The 15000-nt window shown below is 35.0% G+C and overlaps 1 protein-coding gene and 1 long non-coding RNA gene across 2 annotated transcripts in view; one reads left to right on the top strand and one right to left on the bottom strand.

Annotated features, from left to right (window-relative positions):
* Positions 1-2588, bottom strand: part of LOC124951069 (cAMP-dependent protein kinase catalytic subunit 1) — a 4618-nt gene extending 2030 nt beyond the window's left edge. The window contains exon 1 of the mRNA XM_047498849.1: positions 1-2588. This exon is cut by the window's left edge and continues 2030 nt beyond it. The gene's annotated coding sequence lies outside the window, so the exon portion shown is untranslated.
* A 2891-nt stretch (positions 2589-5479) lies between these two features.
* LOC124951071 lies at positions 5480-9974 on the top strand. Its single transcript, XR_007101510.1, has 2 exons — positions 5480-8920; positions 9608-9974. It is a non-coding gene; the product is annotated as an uncharacterized LOC124951071 (long non-coding RNA).
* The last annotated feature ends 5026 nt before the right edge of the window (positions 9975-15000 follow it).

Consider the following 15000-nt stretch of genomic DNA (forward strand, 5'->3'; position numbering starts at 1 on the left):
CCTCTCAGGGGCCCGTCGACCACCTCCGGCCTTTTCACAATTTTGATTTACTCCTTCCCCTTCTCCTCACTTTCTCTGTCTCTCTCTCTTTCTTCACCCTTTAAACACCACCACCTCTCTCTCTCTCTTCCTGACGAGAGAACCAAAAACTTCCTTCCAGTCTTCACGAGGCCGCCAACTCTCCGCCACCACCGCCGCCGCCGCCGCCACCACCTCCACCACCACCACCACCACCACCACCACTACCACCACCACCAGTACCACGACCACCACCGCTGCCGCCGCCGCTCGTCGTTACTCGCGAACGAACCTTCCTCCTCCACATGCGCACGCACGCACGCACGCACGCACGCACGTACGTACACGCGAGCGGGCGGGCGGGCGAGCGAACGAACGAACGAACGAACGAAGAAACGAACGAACGAACGAACGAACGAACGAACGAACGAACGCACGCACCGCGTTTTACACTTCTACGGCACGCTTTGAAACTCGATTCACCGAGGAACACCGACACACCGATCTAATATTACCGGCTACTTTTATCCTTCGGTCTCGTTTGACCGTTAATTTTATCTATCACCGTTGAAACAGTTCAATTACAATAATAATTATAATTTAATTCAATTCGATTACCTTTACTTTTTATTTCTATTTATTATTATATGTTCCTATTTCTGTTAGATCAGTACTAACACGAGCCACGAACCACCGTGTCACCGGAATTGCTGCACCGACAGAGTCTCCTCCTCCTCCTCCTCCTCCTCCTTCTCCTCCTCCTCGGCGTCGTCCTCCTCGTATTCCTCCTCTCTAAGATTTCCTTCTCTTCCTCTTCTTTTCTTTCTTCCTTCCGTCCCGCCTTCTTCTCCTCCGCCACTATTTCGTTCACTCCTCCAAACTTCTACTACTTCTTCTTCTTCTTCTTCTTTTTGTCCTCCTCCTCCTCCCCCTTTTCTTCTTCTTCCTCCTCCTCCTCTTCTTCCCTTTTCGTCTGTTATAACTACTATTACTATTATTAGTATTATTACTGATAGTTCTTTTACTATTACTATTACTACTACTACAGAATAACAACAACCACCATCCCCGCCACCGCCGTCACTGCCGCCGACACCACCATTAAAGGGCGTCACCGAGTTGACAGACGTCGAGATCCTTTTCTTCGTTGATAGAAGAAATGCAAGGACTCCGCTTTGGACGGCAGACAAACGGCAAGTTGTTCGCGCGAAAAAATGGGTCAGCAGAGATCCTCCTCCGCGCCTCGCGCCATCTTCATCGTCGTTCGTGCCACCACCACTACCGCAGCAGTAGCAGCACCAGCACCCGGGTACTCCTCGTCGCGTCTTCTTTCGATCACGAATGTCCAACAACACCCTTCGATATATTTCTCTCTTATTGTTATTATCTTCCTCTATGTTTTGAAACTTTTATCTTCCTCTCTTTCCCTTTTTTTTTCTTTTTCCCCTCTTTTTCTTTTTTGTCTCTTCTTCCTTCTACTATCTTCTTTCAACAAATATTTAATAATCTAATCGAACGCCAGAAAGCGTTCGCGCTAGCAACAAACGGCATGTATATGTATATTGTCTATTGCTTTCTCTCTTTTGGTTCACCTCGTTCACTGACACTTTCTCTCTCTCCCTCTCTCTCTCTCTCTCTCTCTCTCTCGCTCGCTCGCTCGCTCGCTCTCTCTTTTTCTCTCTCTCTCTCTCTCTCTCTCTCTCTCTCTCGAATACAGTAGTATAGTAATAGTAGTAGCTATGATACCACTTTGCCACACTTGCTCGTGCTCGCGCGCTCACTCACTCTCACTCAATCACTTACTTACTTACTTACTTACTTACTTGCTCACTCACCGAAGAGTGCAAGACACGGAGAGTTGGGATATCGCGAAGTCACGCTAATCAATTTAACGAAACCTTCAGTTTTCTCTTTCGTGAATCGAATAAGTCTGTGTCTTCAAGTCTCTTCTTTCCTTCCTTCCTTCCTTCCTTTCCTATTATACGAAAGGAAATGAAAGCTCGAATGTGCGTTCACCGTGTTACACGCGACCGCCGATCGATCTCACTCGAAATTATTCGGGCGCACGATTACAGAACGCAGAGACAGATCAACGGACAAGCAAACGAATAGACAGAAGGACAAAAAGAGGTAGAGCCAATATTATTTCGTAATATTATCCATGACAAGTGAATTGTTGGTTCGAGGATAAATGCTTCCGTAAAGATGGCGACCTGATTCTCTCTCTTTCTCTTTCTCTTTCTCTCTCTCTCTCTCTCTCTCTCTCTCTCTCTCTCTGTCTCTTTCCCTATTTCTTCTTATTCTTCCTTTTCTTTACTTCGTTTCGTTAGTCCTTCTGTTTCTCCTTTTTATTCTTTTTTTTCTTTTCTTTTCTTTCCTTTACTTTGCTTCCTTCTTTCCTTCCTTCCTTCCTTCCTTCCTTCCTTTCTTATTTTCCTTCGCTGAAAAATATTCGCACGTACGCGAAAGGTATCGCGCGACGTGCCGTCCTGTTGAGACGATGCTGAATACTGTGCGTCGGACAGCTTGTACATTGGTTTACGGTTTTACCGATAGATGTAGCGACGTACGACATAAACTTAACCAAAGTATGTGGCGCCATCTTGATCCATCATACGAATTAAACTATAAAACAGGAAAATAGGAAAGTAAGTTTACATTCGCAATAGATCCACGTTCACGGGGGAACTCCTTATTGGCTGTTTAATTCGACGAGAATAGAATGGCAAGCCAATGAATGAAAAACGATTACGAGGAAACGTCGATAAAGGTTATCGAACGAAATGGTTTCTGTATCATCGTTTATAACCTTCAGAAATATATTTCTTTTTCTTTTTTCTCTTCTTCTTCGTACGTATAAAAAAGAGTTTGGTTAAAAATGAAAATTTAACCTGAATTTACGTAAATACGTTAGTAAACGTAGACTTAGCATCTTTACTCGTTTACGATTGATATCAGCGCCATGACATTAAATGAGCTCTTTTAAACTAAAGAAAAAAAAATTTTATCTCCTCGTCTTTCTCAAATCTGTAGGAAAAATTGTATTATGTGTTTCATATATACATATCTCTCTCTCTCTCTCTCTCTCTCTCTCTCTCTCTCTCTCTCTCTATATATATATATATATATATATATATATAAATTTTTTTTCCTTACATTCTTTTTATCTTTATTTTTGTCGATAATGTAGTTTTAAGGATAAATCGTGATAATCTCTGAACGTCTCGGTTTATTTTCGACAATTCAATTTGACGGTAGAAAAATATTCCATTCCGTTTAACGGTGTGAGCCATACACGAGCGAGGAGAGTGTTTTCTGAATCATCCGATAAAAAAAGACGCGTGCTACGTTTACATCGAACCGTTTTTGAACGGTGAATATTATTTCACTGTGAATTACCCACACACACACATATACATATGAATACGTGTATATATACACGCACCATGCACATACACATGTACACACATGCGTACGTCGCGTTCTCCCTGTCGACACAGATTAGGTGTTATCGTAACGTTTTTAAGGTTTACGAATTATATCGTCGACAATAATATAGAACATTGCAGATATATTATCGCGTGTATTATGCGGGAATGTTTTTTTAGTAGGAATAAAAAAAAAAAAAAAAAGAACAAGGATGAAAAAAAGAAACGGGGAAAAGAAGGAACCCTATAGTCATTTAAAAAAAAAAAAAAAGAAAAAAAAAAAAAAGAAAAAACCCGTGCTGAAACTTATTCCGCTAGAAAATATTTCTAATTATGCGCACAAAGCGTAATTTGTTCTCGTGAAATTGAATCGCCGATTCTCAAGGAAGTTCTTATGTAGAAATTTCTAAGACGTAACACAATTCCCTTTCACGGTATTATTACGTCGCATTTACATATATTTAACCCACACATTGAAGACTTTGTTATTCTTGATATCTACAGGGTGGTTGCAAAAGTACTTGAACGATTTTTTAACGATTTATCATACCTTTTAGTAACTTTTTACGCTCCCTGTTTTAGGGACATTTAATTTAACAATCTAGAAAAAAAGAAATACAGATAAGCCTAAAAGCGTGTCGAAAGATTGAAAAAATCGATTGATTTTTAAAGTCGCCCAGTTAACAACTTTTATGGTCCAATCTTTGTTTATATTTAAACATAAAATAAAAAGAGACACGATAATTCTCATTATAATACATGTTAATCTTAAAAATCGATTGGCATCAATGAAAAGTAAAATTTTCATTTCTCTAATGCAACTTTCAAATAGAAACACGAGATCACAGGCCGTTAAATAAGTATTACGCCACGGAATCTTTCAATACTTACATTCGTGCATGCACACACCCACACACACACACACACACACGCACACACACACACATACACATGTATTAAACTCAATCACTTTCCAAAATTATAAACTCCACTAGCTCGAAGAGCAATCAGCTTTCGCGGTTTAGTCGATATAAGTAGAAGTGCCTAGTGTCCAAAAATACATAGTAAATATTATAGTAGAATAATATTTACAACGAAATATATATTGCGCGTGTTTGTGTTTGTATCAAGGACTGATTAATTGAATAAATTCCGTCCCTTTTCCTTCTCTTTCTCTCTGATTCTCTCCCTCTCTCTCTCTCTCTCTCTCTCTCTCTCTCTCTCTCTCTCTCTCTCGCGTGCGTGCTCACTCGACAAATATAATATCATGATCAATCTGAAAAGAATGGTACAAAAAAAAGAAAATAAATAAAAGGATAAATGAAATAAAATTTCCAAATAGCTGATATATCTATAAAGAAATCATCATTTGGTTATACGTTTATCAAATATGATAATAATCGTAATTCTCAATTATGATAAAATTCATATACGAATAAAAAAAAGAAGAAAAAAAAAAAAAAGAAATTTATATTCTCGATGCGACCAAAGATAACGACGAATATAACGACGAAAATATCGATATCCTCTTGATGAAATTATCTCGGTGCAATTAATTCCATCCTCGTTCTCGTCGTCGTCGTCGTCGTCATCATCGTCGTCGTCGTCGTCGTCGTCGTCGTAGTCGTTGTCGTTATAGTCGTAGTCGTTATTGTTATCGTCGTCCTCAGTCGAATGACGCAAATATTTCGGCGACTCTCTATTTATAATAATCGAGCCGGCGTTCTCGTGGTATCGAACCGTGCTAGGTATATACGGAAGGTTGAACACCCGGTGACCCGTAATAATCCTTTGGCCGATTAGTTTCTAACTAAGGATAGAGAAACACCAAAGAGAGAGAGAGAGAGAGAGATAGCGTGAGTATAGTTTTAGAGCAGTTGAACAGGAGAGAGAAAAAGAGATAGAGAGAGAGAGAGAGAGAGAGAGAAAGAGGGAAAGAGAAAGTTAGATAGTTATAGAGAATGAAAAAGAATGATAGATAGGCAGATAGAGATAGAGATAGAGAGAGAGAGAGAGAGAGAGAGAAAGTTAGATAGTTACAAAGAATGAAAAAGAAAGACAGAGAAAGCAAGCTAGATAGTTGTAGAGAGCGAAAAAGAAAGAGGGAAAGAAGGAAAGAGAAAGAGAGAGAGAGAGAGAGAGAGATTAGACGGAGAACGGGAGGAACCGGTTAGAACCGAGTCAAAAAGGTACGATCAAGTCGTGCCTTTCGGTTATACCAAAGCGATATTTTTTAGTAAAGCAAAGCCAACTATGGTATTGGATAAAAGATGAAGGAAGGAACGAAGGAAGGAAGTAAAGGAAGATAGGTATTCGTTTATGTATTTCTAATGCTTCCTATATGTAAGTATGTACATATGTACGTTTCTAACTTGAACATAATGTTCATGGGGATGCGCACGAGCAACCACCAGACTTCTATCTATCTATATCTATCTATCTATTTCTCTCTCGTACACATAGATATAATCATATATATATATATATATACTCTCACTCTTTCTCTCTATTGATTCCATGACCCAAAGAACCCTGAGAGAGCCGTGTGCCGATTTGTTGGAAAGAGGAGACACGATCGACCGTCTTAAGAGCTTTTCTCACTACACTACTACTACTACTACTACTACTCTACTATGAGAGATCCTTCGAGAAGGGCACTAGATGTTTTTATATTGTTTATGTATATATATATATATATATATATATATATATATATACATATACATATGTGTGTTTACGTGTACGCGTTTGTTTATTTCTTTCTTTGCATCTAACAATCGGAGAATATCTCGTAAGATAAAAACTATGTTGTGTTACTTGCGCGTCTTGTGTCCTCTCTCTCTCTCTCTCTCTCTCTCTCTCTCTCTCTCTCTGTGTCTCTTTTATTGTAACGTAGTGTACTATAATAGAAAACATTCGAGTGAAGTATATCAAAGGAATCGTATGTGTACACACGCTTTTATGGTATCTAAGAATATCTCAAATGTTAGATCGTGCGGAAACTTCGTGTATACACGTTGGTTATATATCTATATGTATAAAAAGGTATTGGTACCTATATCCATTGCATAGTTATTTACTGGATAAAAATTGTATTGGTTGATCTTTTTCTCTTTTCTTTTTTTTTTTTTTTCTTCCTTTTTCTTGATTTCTTTTCTATTTTGTTTTCTTTTTCTTTTTTAAGAAGTCTTTCAGTTACCCATACTAATGATCTTCTTTTCGTTTTACGAAACTATTCTCCCACGTGAATCTACCAGTGCCAAGAGCATTTTAACGTTGGTGATGAAACGGCGACACCGAAACGAATCGTTTCGAGCATCACCAAGAAGAAACGCGATCTATATACTAAAAATATCATACGTTTTATATATATGTATATATGTACGTGTGTATGCATATATGTATATATATTAATATATATAATATGTGCCTATGTATTGAGAAGGATGTAAAAAAATGCTTTCGTTATTTTATCGCTAAGCTCTATCTTTTTATATGAAATAAAATCAAGATGGAGATTTTATTTTTAATAAAACTTAAACGTCATATTTCAAAGAGGCCGATAAAAATGCATGTCATGCATTTACCGCAAGAACGGAAAAGCAATAAAAATGCGTATCGTGCGTTTTTCTTCAAAGCAACCCGACATAGCGTGCCGAGACCGAAAGCGAGTCTTTACTTCTTTTTCACGTTTACGTAACATCGTCAATTATATTTTTTAAGTTACAATGTATTATAAGTTCGTTGATAAAAATAATATATGTCGAGAGGAAAAATAAAAAAAGAATATACTGTAAATAAATGGTATTAGTATTTTTTCCATTGAAATTTCTGACGTCGCAATTAAAATATGTATTTTGTGATACCAAAAAGGATTGTATTTGGTATTCATTACTGGAAATTTTCAATATTATTAACTGTGTGAGTCTGTGGCCAGTTCTATGATATATCGCATATGTATATACATATATATATATATAGTTATATTTTATATAATTCATTTAGATATATAAAATACTTTATTTGCATATATATATATATAGAAAATTTTAATTATTTTATCAATGTATTGATAACTGTGACACAAACACATACATTTATATAAATATACATAGATAAAATATCTATATGTTCGTAGGTATATTATCATCGGTTATTAAGAAGACGAGATATTGAGACGAAAGGGATGAGGGAGGGGGAGAAGTTTACTCGAGCAAAATGAAAATTTAGATGCGAGATTCTATCTTTAGTTCGACACTGCAAAGCCGCTGGGAATATAGGTTACTGTCATCGAAATAGCCTCTGACTGAACATTTCCACTGACCCAGTAACACGAAACTAAATGTTAGCAGGGAAAGTAAAATATATCAGCGATTTTATGCGTCTCTCATTAGAATGAAATTTCATTGGGGAGAAAATAAATGGATAGTTCATGAGTTTCCTCAATCGCAAAATAAATATATATAAACAATGAATATTTTAGTCACGAGAATTCAATGTTTCGAGTGGAGCATAATATTACGTTTTAATTTTTTCATAACTATATACATATGTACGTTGCCAATGACGAATTTACGCACATGCAATATAGAAGGTCGTCTCGAGATGCGCACTCTGTAAGACATATATATTCATACATATATATATATATATAAACCCTTCTCTACGCGAACAAATATATAAATTTATATTATATAATAAATTTAATTTAATATCGATTTTAATATCAGTATAGAATTTTTATCTCTATATTTATGCCTTACATATGATACATACTTAATTGAATTTAGAAAGTGTATATATCGTTTCATTATTACCATATAATTGATTTATTTTATAAATACGTAGGAGTTTCTAAAAATTAGTGACGCCCCGGATCTTTTGAAATCTAAGCCCGCGAGTGTATGCACCTAATTATATATTAACCTTGAATATTCGACGTGCATTATTAAAACGGACGTATACAAATATATAAATAATAGGAAAACGAGGCGGAAAACTTGGTAAATACATATCAAACGTGGAATTCCATAGAAGGAAAATTACCAATCGAAGTATAGAACGATCTGTTTAATAAATCGATTTTATCTGTTAGATAATATTAGACAGGGTAGGTGGTAAAACAAGAGACGTGGAAAGTTCCAAGTATCTTTCCACTTTGCATTCTAGCCCTCAAAAGTTCTTCTCTCTCTCTCCTCCCCCTAGTGATAGCATGATTTAACCAGTTGATTTTGACTATCCGTAAGAAATAGACATGTAACTTTTCTTCTTTGCAAATACAATGAAGAAAACGTTTATCCAAGTGGTGGAATATTGAAACTCGTTTTACTTATAGATGGATATATGAAAGATAGAGAGAGAGAGAGAGAGAAAGAGAGAGAGAGAGAGAGAGAAAAACAGAAGTAAAAGAAGTAGAAGAAAAATAGATAGAGTTCAGCGTGGCTCATTTGTAAGCGAACTTCATTGCGATACATGTAAGTATATACGTATAGGGTGAGGCATAGCAACTAACTTCGAAGGCATAGATTTTATAAGAAAAAAAAAAAAAAAAAAAAAAAGATAAAAAGAAATAAAGAAAGAAAGAAAGAAAGATGATAAAAAAGTATAAAAAGGAACGAACTTATAATAAGTTATAAAAACGTTTATAAACATGTTAATATTACAATGTAATGGACATATAATTCCTAAAGTCCATTTAATTTTCAAGATTAATCAAAATGGAAAAGTCAAATGACTCACCCTATATACTCGTTTCAATAAACGCTCTTCGTAAACGTAGCAACGTACACTGGCACCACATACGTCTATTCATATATATATATATATATATATATATATATATATATATTCATATATATATATATATACACAAACATATGCATACATATATATGCACATGGATGCATAAAGTATATATAGATATATACTTTTTAACCGTGGGATCGTTACGGGTTTTATCTATCGCATAGGAAGGTAACAACAACAAGAAGGAAAACGGAGGCGGTAGTCTTGCAGGATCGAGTCAAATGGAAGTCTAGCTGTTACTTTTTCCCCGTGGAAAGTTTTGCTTAGCTAGTGTCACGAGATATAAATACATATTATATATATGTGTATATATATATATATATATATATATATATATATATGTATATTTATGGTAGGTACCTAAACGTTGTCGAGTTTACCTGGAACGTTGTGAAAACATACTTGAGAAGAAGAGAATAAAAGAGAGAAAAAAGAAAAAAAAGGAAGAAACAAGGAACTCTTGCCTTCTATTATACAAAAGATAAATTCGACAGACATCTGCTACGGCTTTACTACTCCTTTACACCTGCATTATACAATCAAACTGCAGCTGTTTCTTGATTTATCACCGAACTTATCTACTAATCTGCTATTCCCACCGATTCCAAGCGCAACCCCCCCGCCACGTAAAGGGGTTGAATGGGAAGGAGGGCACGTGGCTTCGTTTTTCTCATTCGTATCATGTAATGAAAATTTATTAATAAAAGGAATACATTCAAGTAAGATTTAATTTATTTATCGATAGTCATAATCAGCTTATACGTTCCTCTAGTTTACATATAACCTCGTAAAATGAAGGAAAGAGAAAAAAAGATAGATAGATAGATTGAGAAAGAGAGAGAGAGAGAGAGAGAGAGAGAGAGAGAGAGAGAGAATAAAAAATCAAATTATCAATGTCTCTTCTTTTTTTTTCTCTCTGTCTCTCTTCTTCTTCTTCTTCTTCTTTTTTTTTTTATCTTAATATTATAGATAAGACTCGTTACGGTAATTAACTCCAGTCGAACGAATGTGTTATCTTGGAAGGAAAGAAAAAAAATGTCTGGCTCTCCCTTACCATACTTTTTATATATGTACATATATCAATCTAAATCAATTGTGACAGACAGACATCGATAAATGGATCAACCGATTATATATTGCAAGTATACCTATAAGTATTCTCGTTCTATTTTTTTTTCTTTTTTTTTCTTTTCTCTTTTTTTTTTTTTTTTTTTTTTTTAATATTAACCAAAGAAAGAAAGCTTCGAGTTAGAAATGTTCTAACGACCCATCCAAGCTTTTCATTTAATCACTACAATTACTTTGATTGTTTACTGACGAATATGTTTTCGCCCTCCCCCCTATGTCTCCGCCCACATTTTTTTTCCTTTTTTTTTATTTTAATATACAACATTACCAAATTTTTACGATAAAATATTCTCAAGATTTGGAACTTTCGCTATAACGAGCACACGTTCGAGATGTATAAAAGAGAATATATTGCGCAATAAGTTCCGTCAATTTTAATAAATTATCTTTAAAGAACGACGCCTTACAACTGTTACAATAACATAATCGAATAGTCTCGCGCGTTCGGTTGATCTCAAAATAGATTAGACGATACATCGACATTAATCTTTTTCCATTCGTATATTATAATAATATATATATATATATATATATTTTTTATTCAAGATAAAATATAAAACTAAAAGATAATAATAATAATAATAATAATAATAATAATAATAATAATAATAATAATAATAATAATAATAATAATAATATTAATAATATGACTTTCAAGGATCATTTCCCATTGCGAAAAGTAAAAAAAAGAAAAGAAAAAGAAAAGGGAAAAAATACATTTCAAAGCACAATCCCATAAAATAACATTGAGTCTAGTAAAAGAATGTGCGTATGTGCGTGTATATATATATATATCGAATCAATTGGTATCATTAAATGTCCTGTGCATTTCCTGTCTTACAATAGAAAGACATTTCATATTATACATTAACTAACCTTTCCTTTATCTCCTTCATCTTTTATTTTTAATCGTCGTTTTATTAACTAAACAACCCGGATGCAATCCTATCACGTTTCTTCGATAATTCGTGGCTACGTTCTAAATTTATTATAAACTTTTTCTCTTTTCACTTAAGAGATAAAAAAGAGATTTCATTGTTAAAGAAATATAATCCTACGCGCAATAGTAAGATCAATGTCAGTATTAATAGTGGGTGTAATTTAATTACGAGCGAATCCTTTGCAAGGTAATTATTTTCCTTCCCTTTTTTTTTGCTATTGTAAATAAGAGGAAACATGATGATTACGGAATTGATATAATACGTGGCTAGGCTCTATATTCGTAATGAATTTTTTTTTTTTGTTTTTTTTTTTTAATGCCTGAAATAAAACAAATTTAAATTCCATTGAGAGATAAATATTATCCCGCGCATAATTATAAAGATCAATAATATCGATATTAATAGCGGGTGTAAATTTAATTATGTGCGAATCTTCTGCAAGGGAATTAATTTCCTGTATATTCGATCGTAAATAATTACAACGCGATAGTTACGGTATCGATATAATTCGTGGCAATATTTTTAATTCGTTAATAAAATTTTTCTTTTATTTTCCTTTTCTTTCTCTCTTTCTTTCTTTTTTACTGAAGATGAAAGAAATTCCATTGAGAGAGAGGGGAGGAGAGAGCCAGAGAGAAAGAGAGAGAAATACTGTCCTACCTATAATTGCAAGATCAATAACGACATTAGCAGTAGGTGTAATTTAATTACGAGGGAATCTTTCGCAACGGGAAAACTTATTTTCCCTATATTTTCTATCGTAAATAAGGATACAACGATGGTTATACACGATAAAAATATAATATATGATCATGTTTGAAATTCATAATCAAACATATTCATCCTTTATCGAAGACGAAAGAAATTCCATTGAGAGAGAAAAAATATCGTATCATTCACAATTATAAGAATAAATATTATTATAAGATCAATCCCGAGTATTGATATTAAATGTTTATTGTTCTAATAAATGATGTGATTTAATTACCTGTGTATCCTTTTATTTTTCTTTTCTTTTGTTTACATTTTTCTTTTTTTTTTTTTTTTCTATCGTAAACAGACACGTAAACAGACACGATGATTTAAGAAGGAATACATAGAATTGATTCGTTCGATGTTAGTAGAGGGTTAATTAATAGGTATCCATGAGTAAAAGCCAACTCCTTTCTCATTGTCAGTAGAAGTTAATGTTGCCAGAGCCAGTGGCCTTCGCCACTGTGGATAGATGGAACCGAGAAATATTTTATCGCTCGACGTCACAACGTAACCTCGTAACGTGAGCTTAGTACGAACGAAAGCTTATCTCTCTCTTTCTCTCTTTCTCTCTCTCTCTCTCTCTCACTCTCTTTCTTTCTCTCTCTCTCTTTTTCTTTCTTTCTCTCTCTCTCTCTTTTTCTTTCTTTCTCTCTCTCTCTTTCCTTTTCTTTCTCATACACATATAAACATCATACACACACACTCTCTCTCTCTCTACCTCTTCCTCTCTCTCTTTCTCTCTCTCTCTCTCTCTATCTCTCTATCTCTATCTCTATCTCTATCTCTTAAGCTTCTCTTGCAAGCAAATTTCCCTTCAAGGTAAGTACTCGATAACTTCAACGTATCAAAAATCTTTGAAAAAAGGTTAGAAAAGTTTAGAAAAAATAAACTTCTTAATGAAAGAAAATCTATAATAAGTTAGCAAACAAATATGACACGAATTACGATCGATAGAAAGGACAATCGATAGACGTAACATAGTTTTTTTTCGACTCATTGATTGGTCATCAATAAAAATGTCCTCTCTCTCTCTTTTCTATTGGTTTATTATTAAATCGAGAAATAATAATCGAATATCCGTAGAGGTCGAAAATGATCGATTCAACGATTAATTAATATCTACGCAATCTGAAAGTTAAAGACAGCGCACACACGTCCAAGAGAGAAAGAGAGAGAGAGAGAGAGAGAGAGAGAGAGAGAGAGAGAGAGAGAGAGAGAGAAAAGAAATTTTTCTTAACCACTAATTATGTACATATGTAGCTATACATCCTAAGTAAAATTTATAAACAAAAGCTTACGATACTTAAATTCATTGATGTTTATTCATGACATTTACTAGTATAGAAGGATACGACGGAGGGGGAAGGGAGAGAGAGAGAGAGAGAGAGAGATAAGTATTAGTGCGTGTGGGAGTTTGAAAAAGAAAATATTCCCAACCACAAATAGCATACGTGCCGTACAACCACATACACGCGTTAAATTTGTAAACAAGAGTTTACGATTGTCAAATTCATTCAGTAAAATTCTATGCCTGTTTATTAGAGCAGAGGAATATGAATAAGAAGGGGGAAGAATAGTGCGTGCATGTACGTGAGAAAATTTTCCTAGCACAAAATTTCATAACAGAAATTACATAAGTACCGTTAACCATATACACGTCGTAAAATTTCTAAAGAATATTTTACGGTCGTCAAATTCATTGAGTAAAGTTCTTCATTAAAGAAAAGCAAACGTCATTGGGAAAGAAAAAAATTGTTCTTAACCGCAAATAACATAGACAAATATGTACATAACCGTATAAGACGCTGTAAAATATTTAAAGAGGAATATAACAAGTTAGTTGTCAAATTAAATTCATTGAGGAAAAATTCTTTATTAGAGTAAGGATAAGGATACCTGAGGAGAACAGGAAATGGCGTTGGAGAAGCGTCAGGTGTAGAACGTCGATCTTAAAGCGGACGCAAAAGCGACGGTTCGCCGCGCATCTCTTGATACATCCCGGAAATGAGGACGCGTGCGAAAGTTCTAGAACTTTCCAATCTCTCGGCCATGCAGGCAACGTCCACCGGGCGTTCTTGTAGAAGTCACGAATGGGAGAAAACTTGACTTAACGCTAGCTATCTCTTTCCCTTTCTCTCTCTCTTTCTCTCTCTTTCTCTCTTTCTTTCTCTCTCTCTGTCTCTCTGTTTGTCTCTCATTTTTTCTTTCTTTCTCTTACTCTTTACCTCTCGACATGACGCGGAACGAAAATAAGGATCGTTCGAACGAAACGGAAAAGATCGGCGCCGGAAACACAAGAATATCTTTTTTTTTTTTCTCTTTCCGAGGAAGCTCTGTCTACTTGTAACACGATTGGCCGACGTAACGCGCATGGCGGAAGGAGTGGGGAGGATAGAATCGAGACTACAGCGATCGCGCGGTTCTGACCCTTAACCGCATGTCCGTCGGTAATTAATAACCGTCACGATATTACAATTCGCCACGGAATACGTGGCGAATATTGAAAATATTACGATCTAACGATTGGGGGAACGATTGTATATGTAAGGGATACATGTATTAACTTTGGTACCTTTGAATTGACGTGTGTCGAAGATGAAAAAAAAAGGAACAAAAAAAAAGCAAGAAAACAAAGAACGAATATACGAGACGGAAAGGGTAAGATTGTTGAACGCTTATGTAAAGGTAGATCAATTGAATCACGTCGTAGATACCAACTGCCGCGTCACCGATGAATTTAATACTTGACTTAAATTTGATGTTACTTCAAAGAGAACTTATGGATTATGGGAAAGAGCTTTTACAGAATGGAGATCTAGTACGGGACGATCGTAAAGTATAGAATGTTACGTGAAAAATCGATATCGTCTATTTGTAAATACAAATAAAACTTGTTCCCTGAGACTAACGCACTCGTTTCGTTT

This window comes from Vespa velutina, chromosome 8 (genome assembly GCF_912470025.1).
Source record: "Vespa velutina chromosome 8, iVesVel2.1, whole genome shotgun sequence".
NCBI lineage: Eukaryota > Metazoa > Arthropoda > Insecta > Hymenoptera > Vespidae > Vespa > Vespa velutina.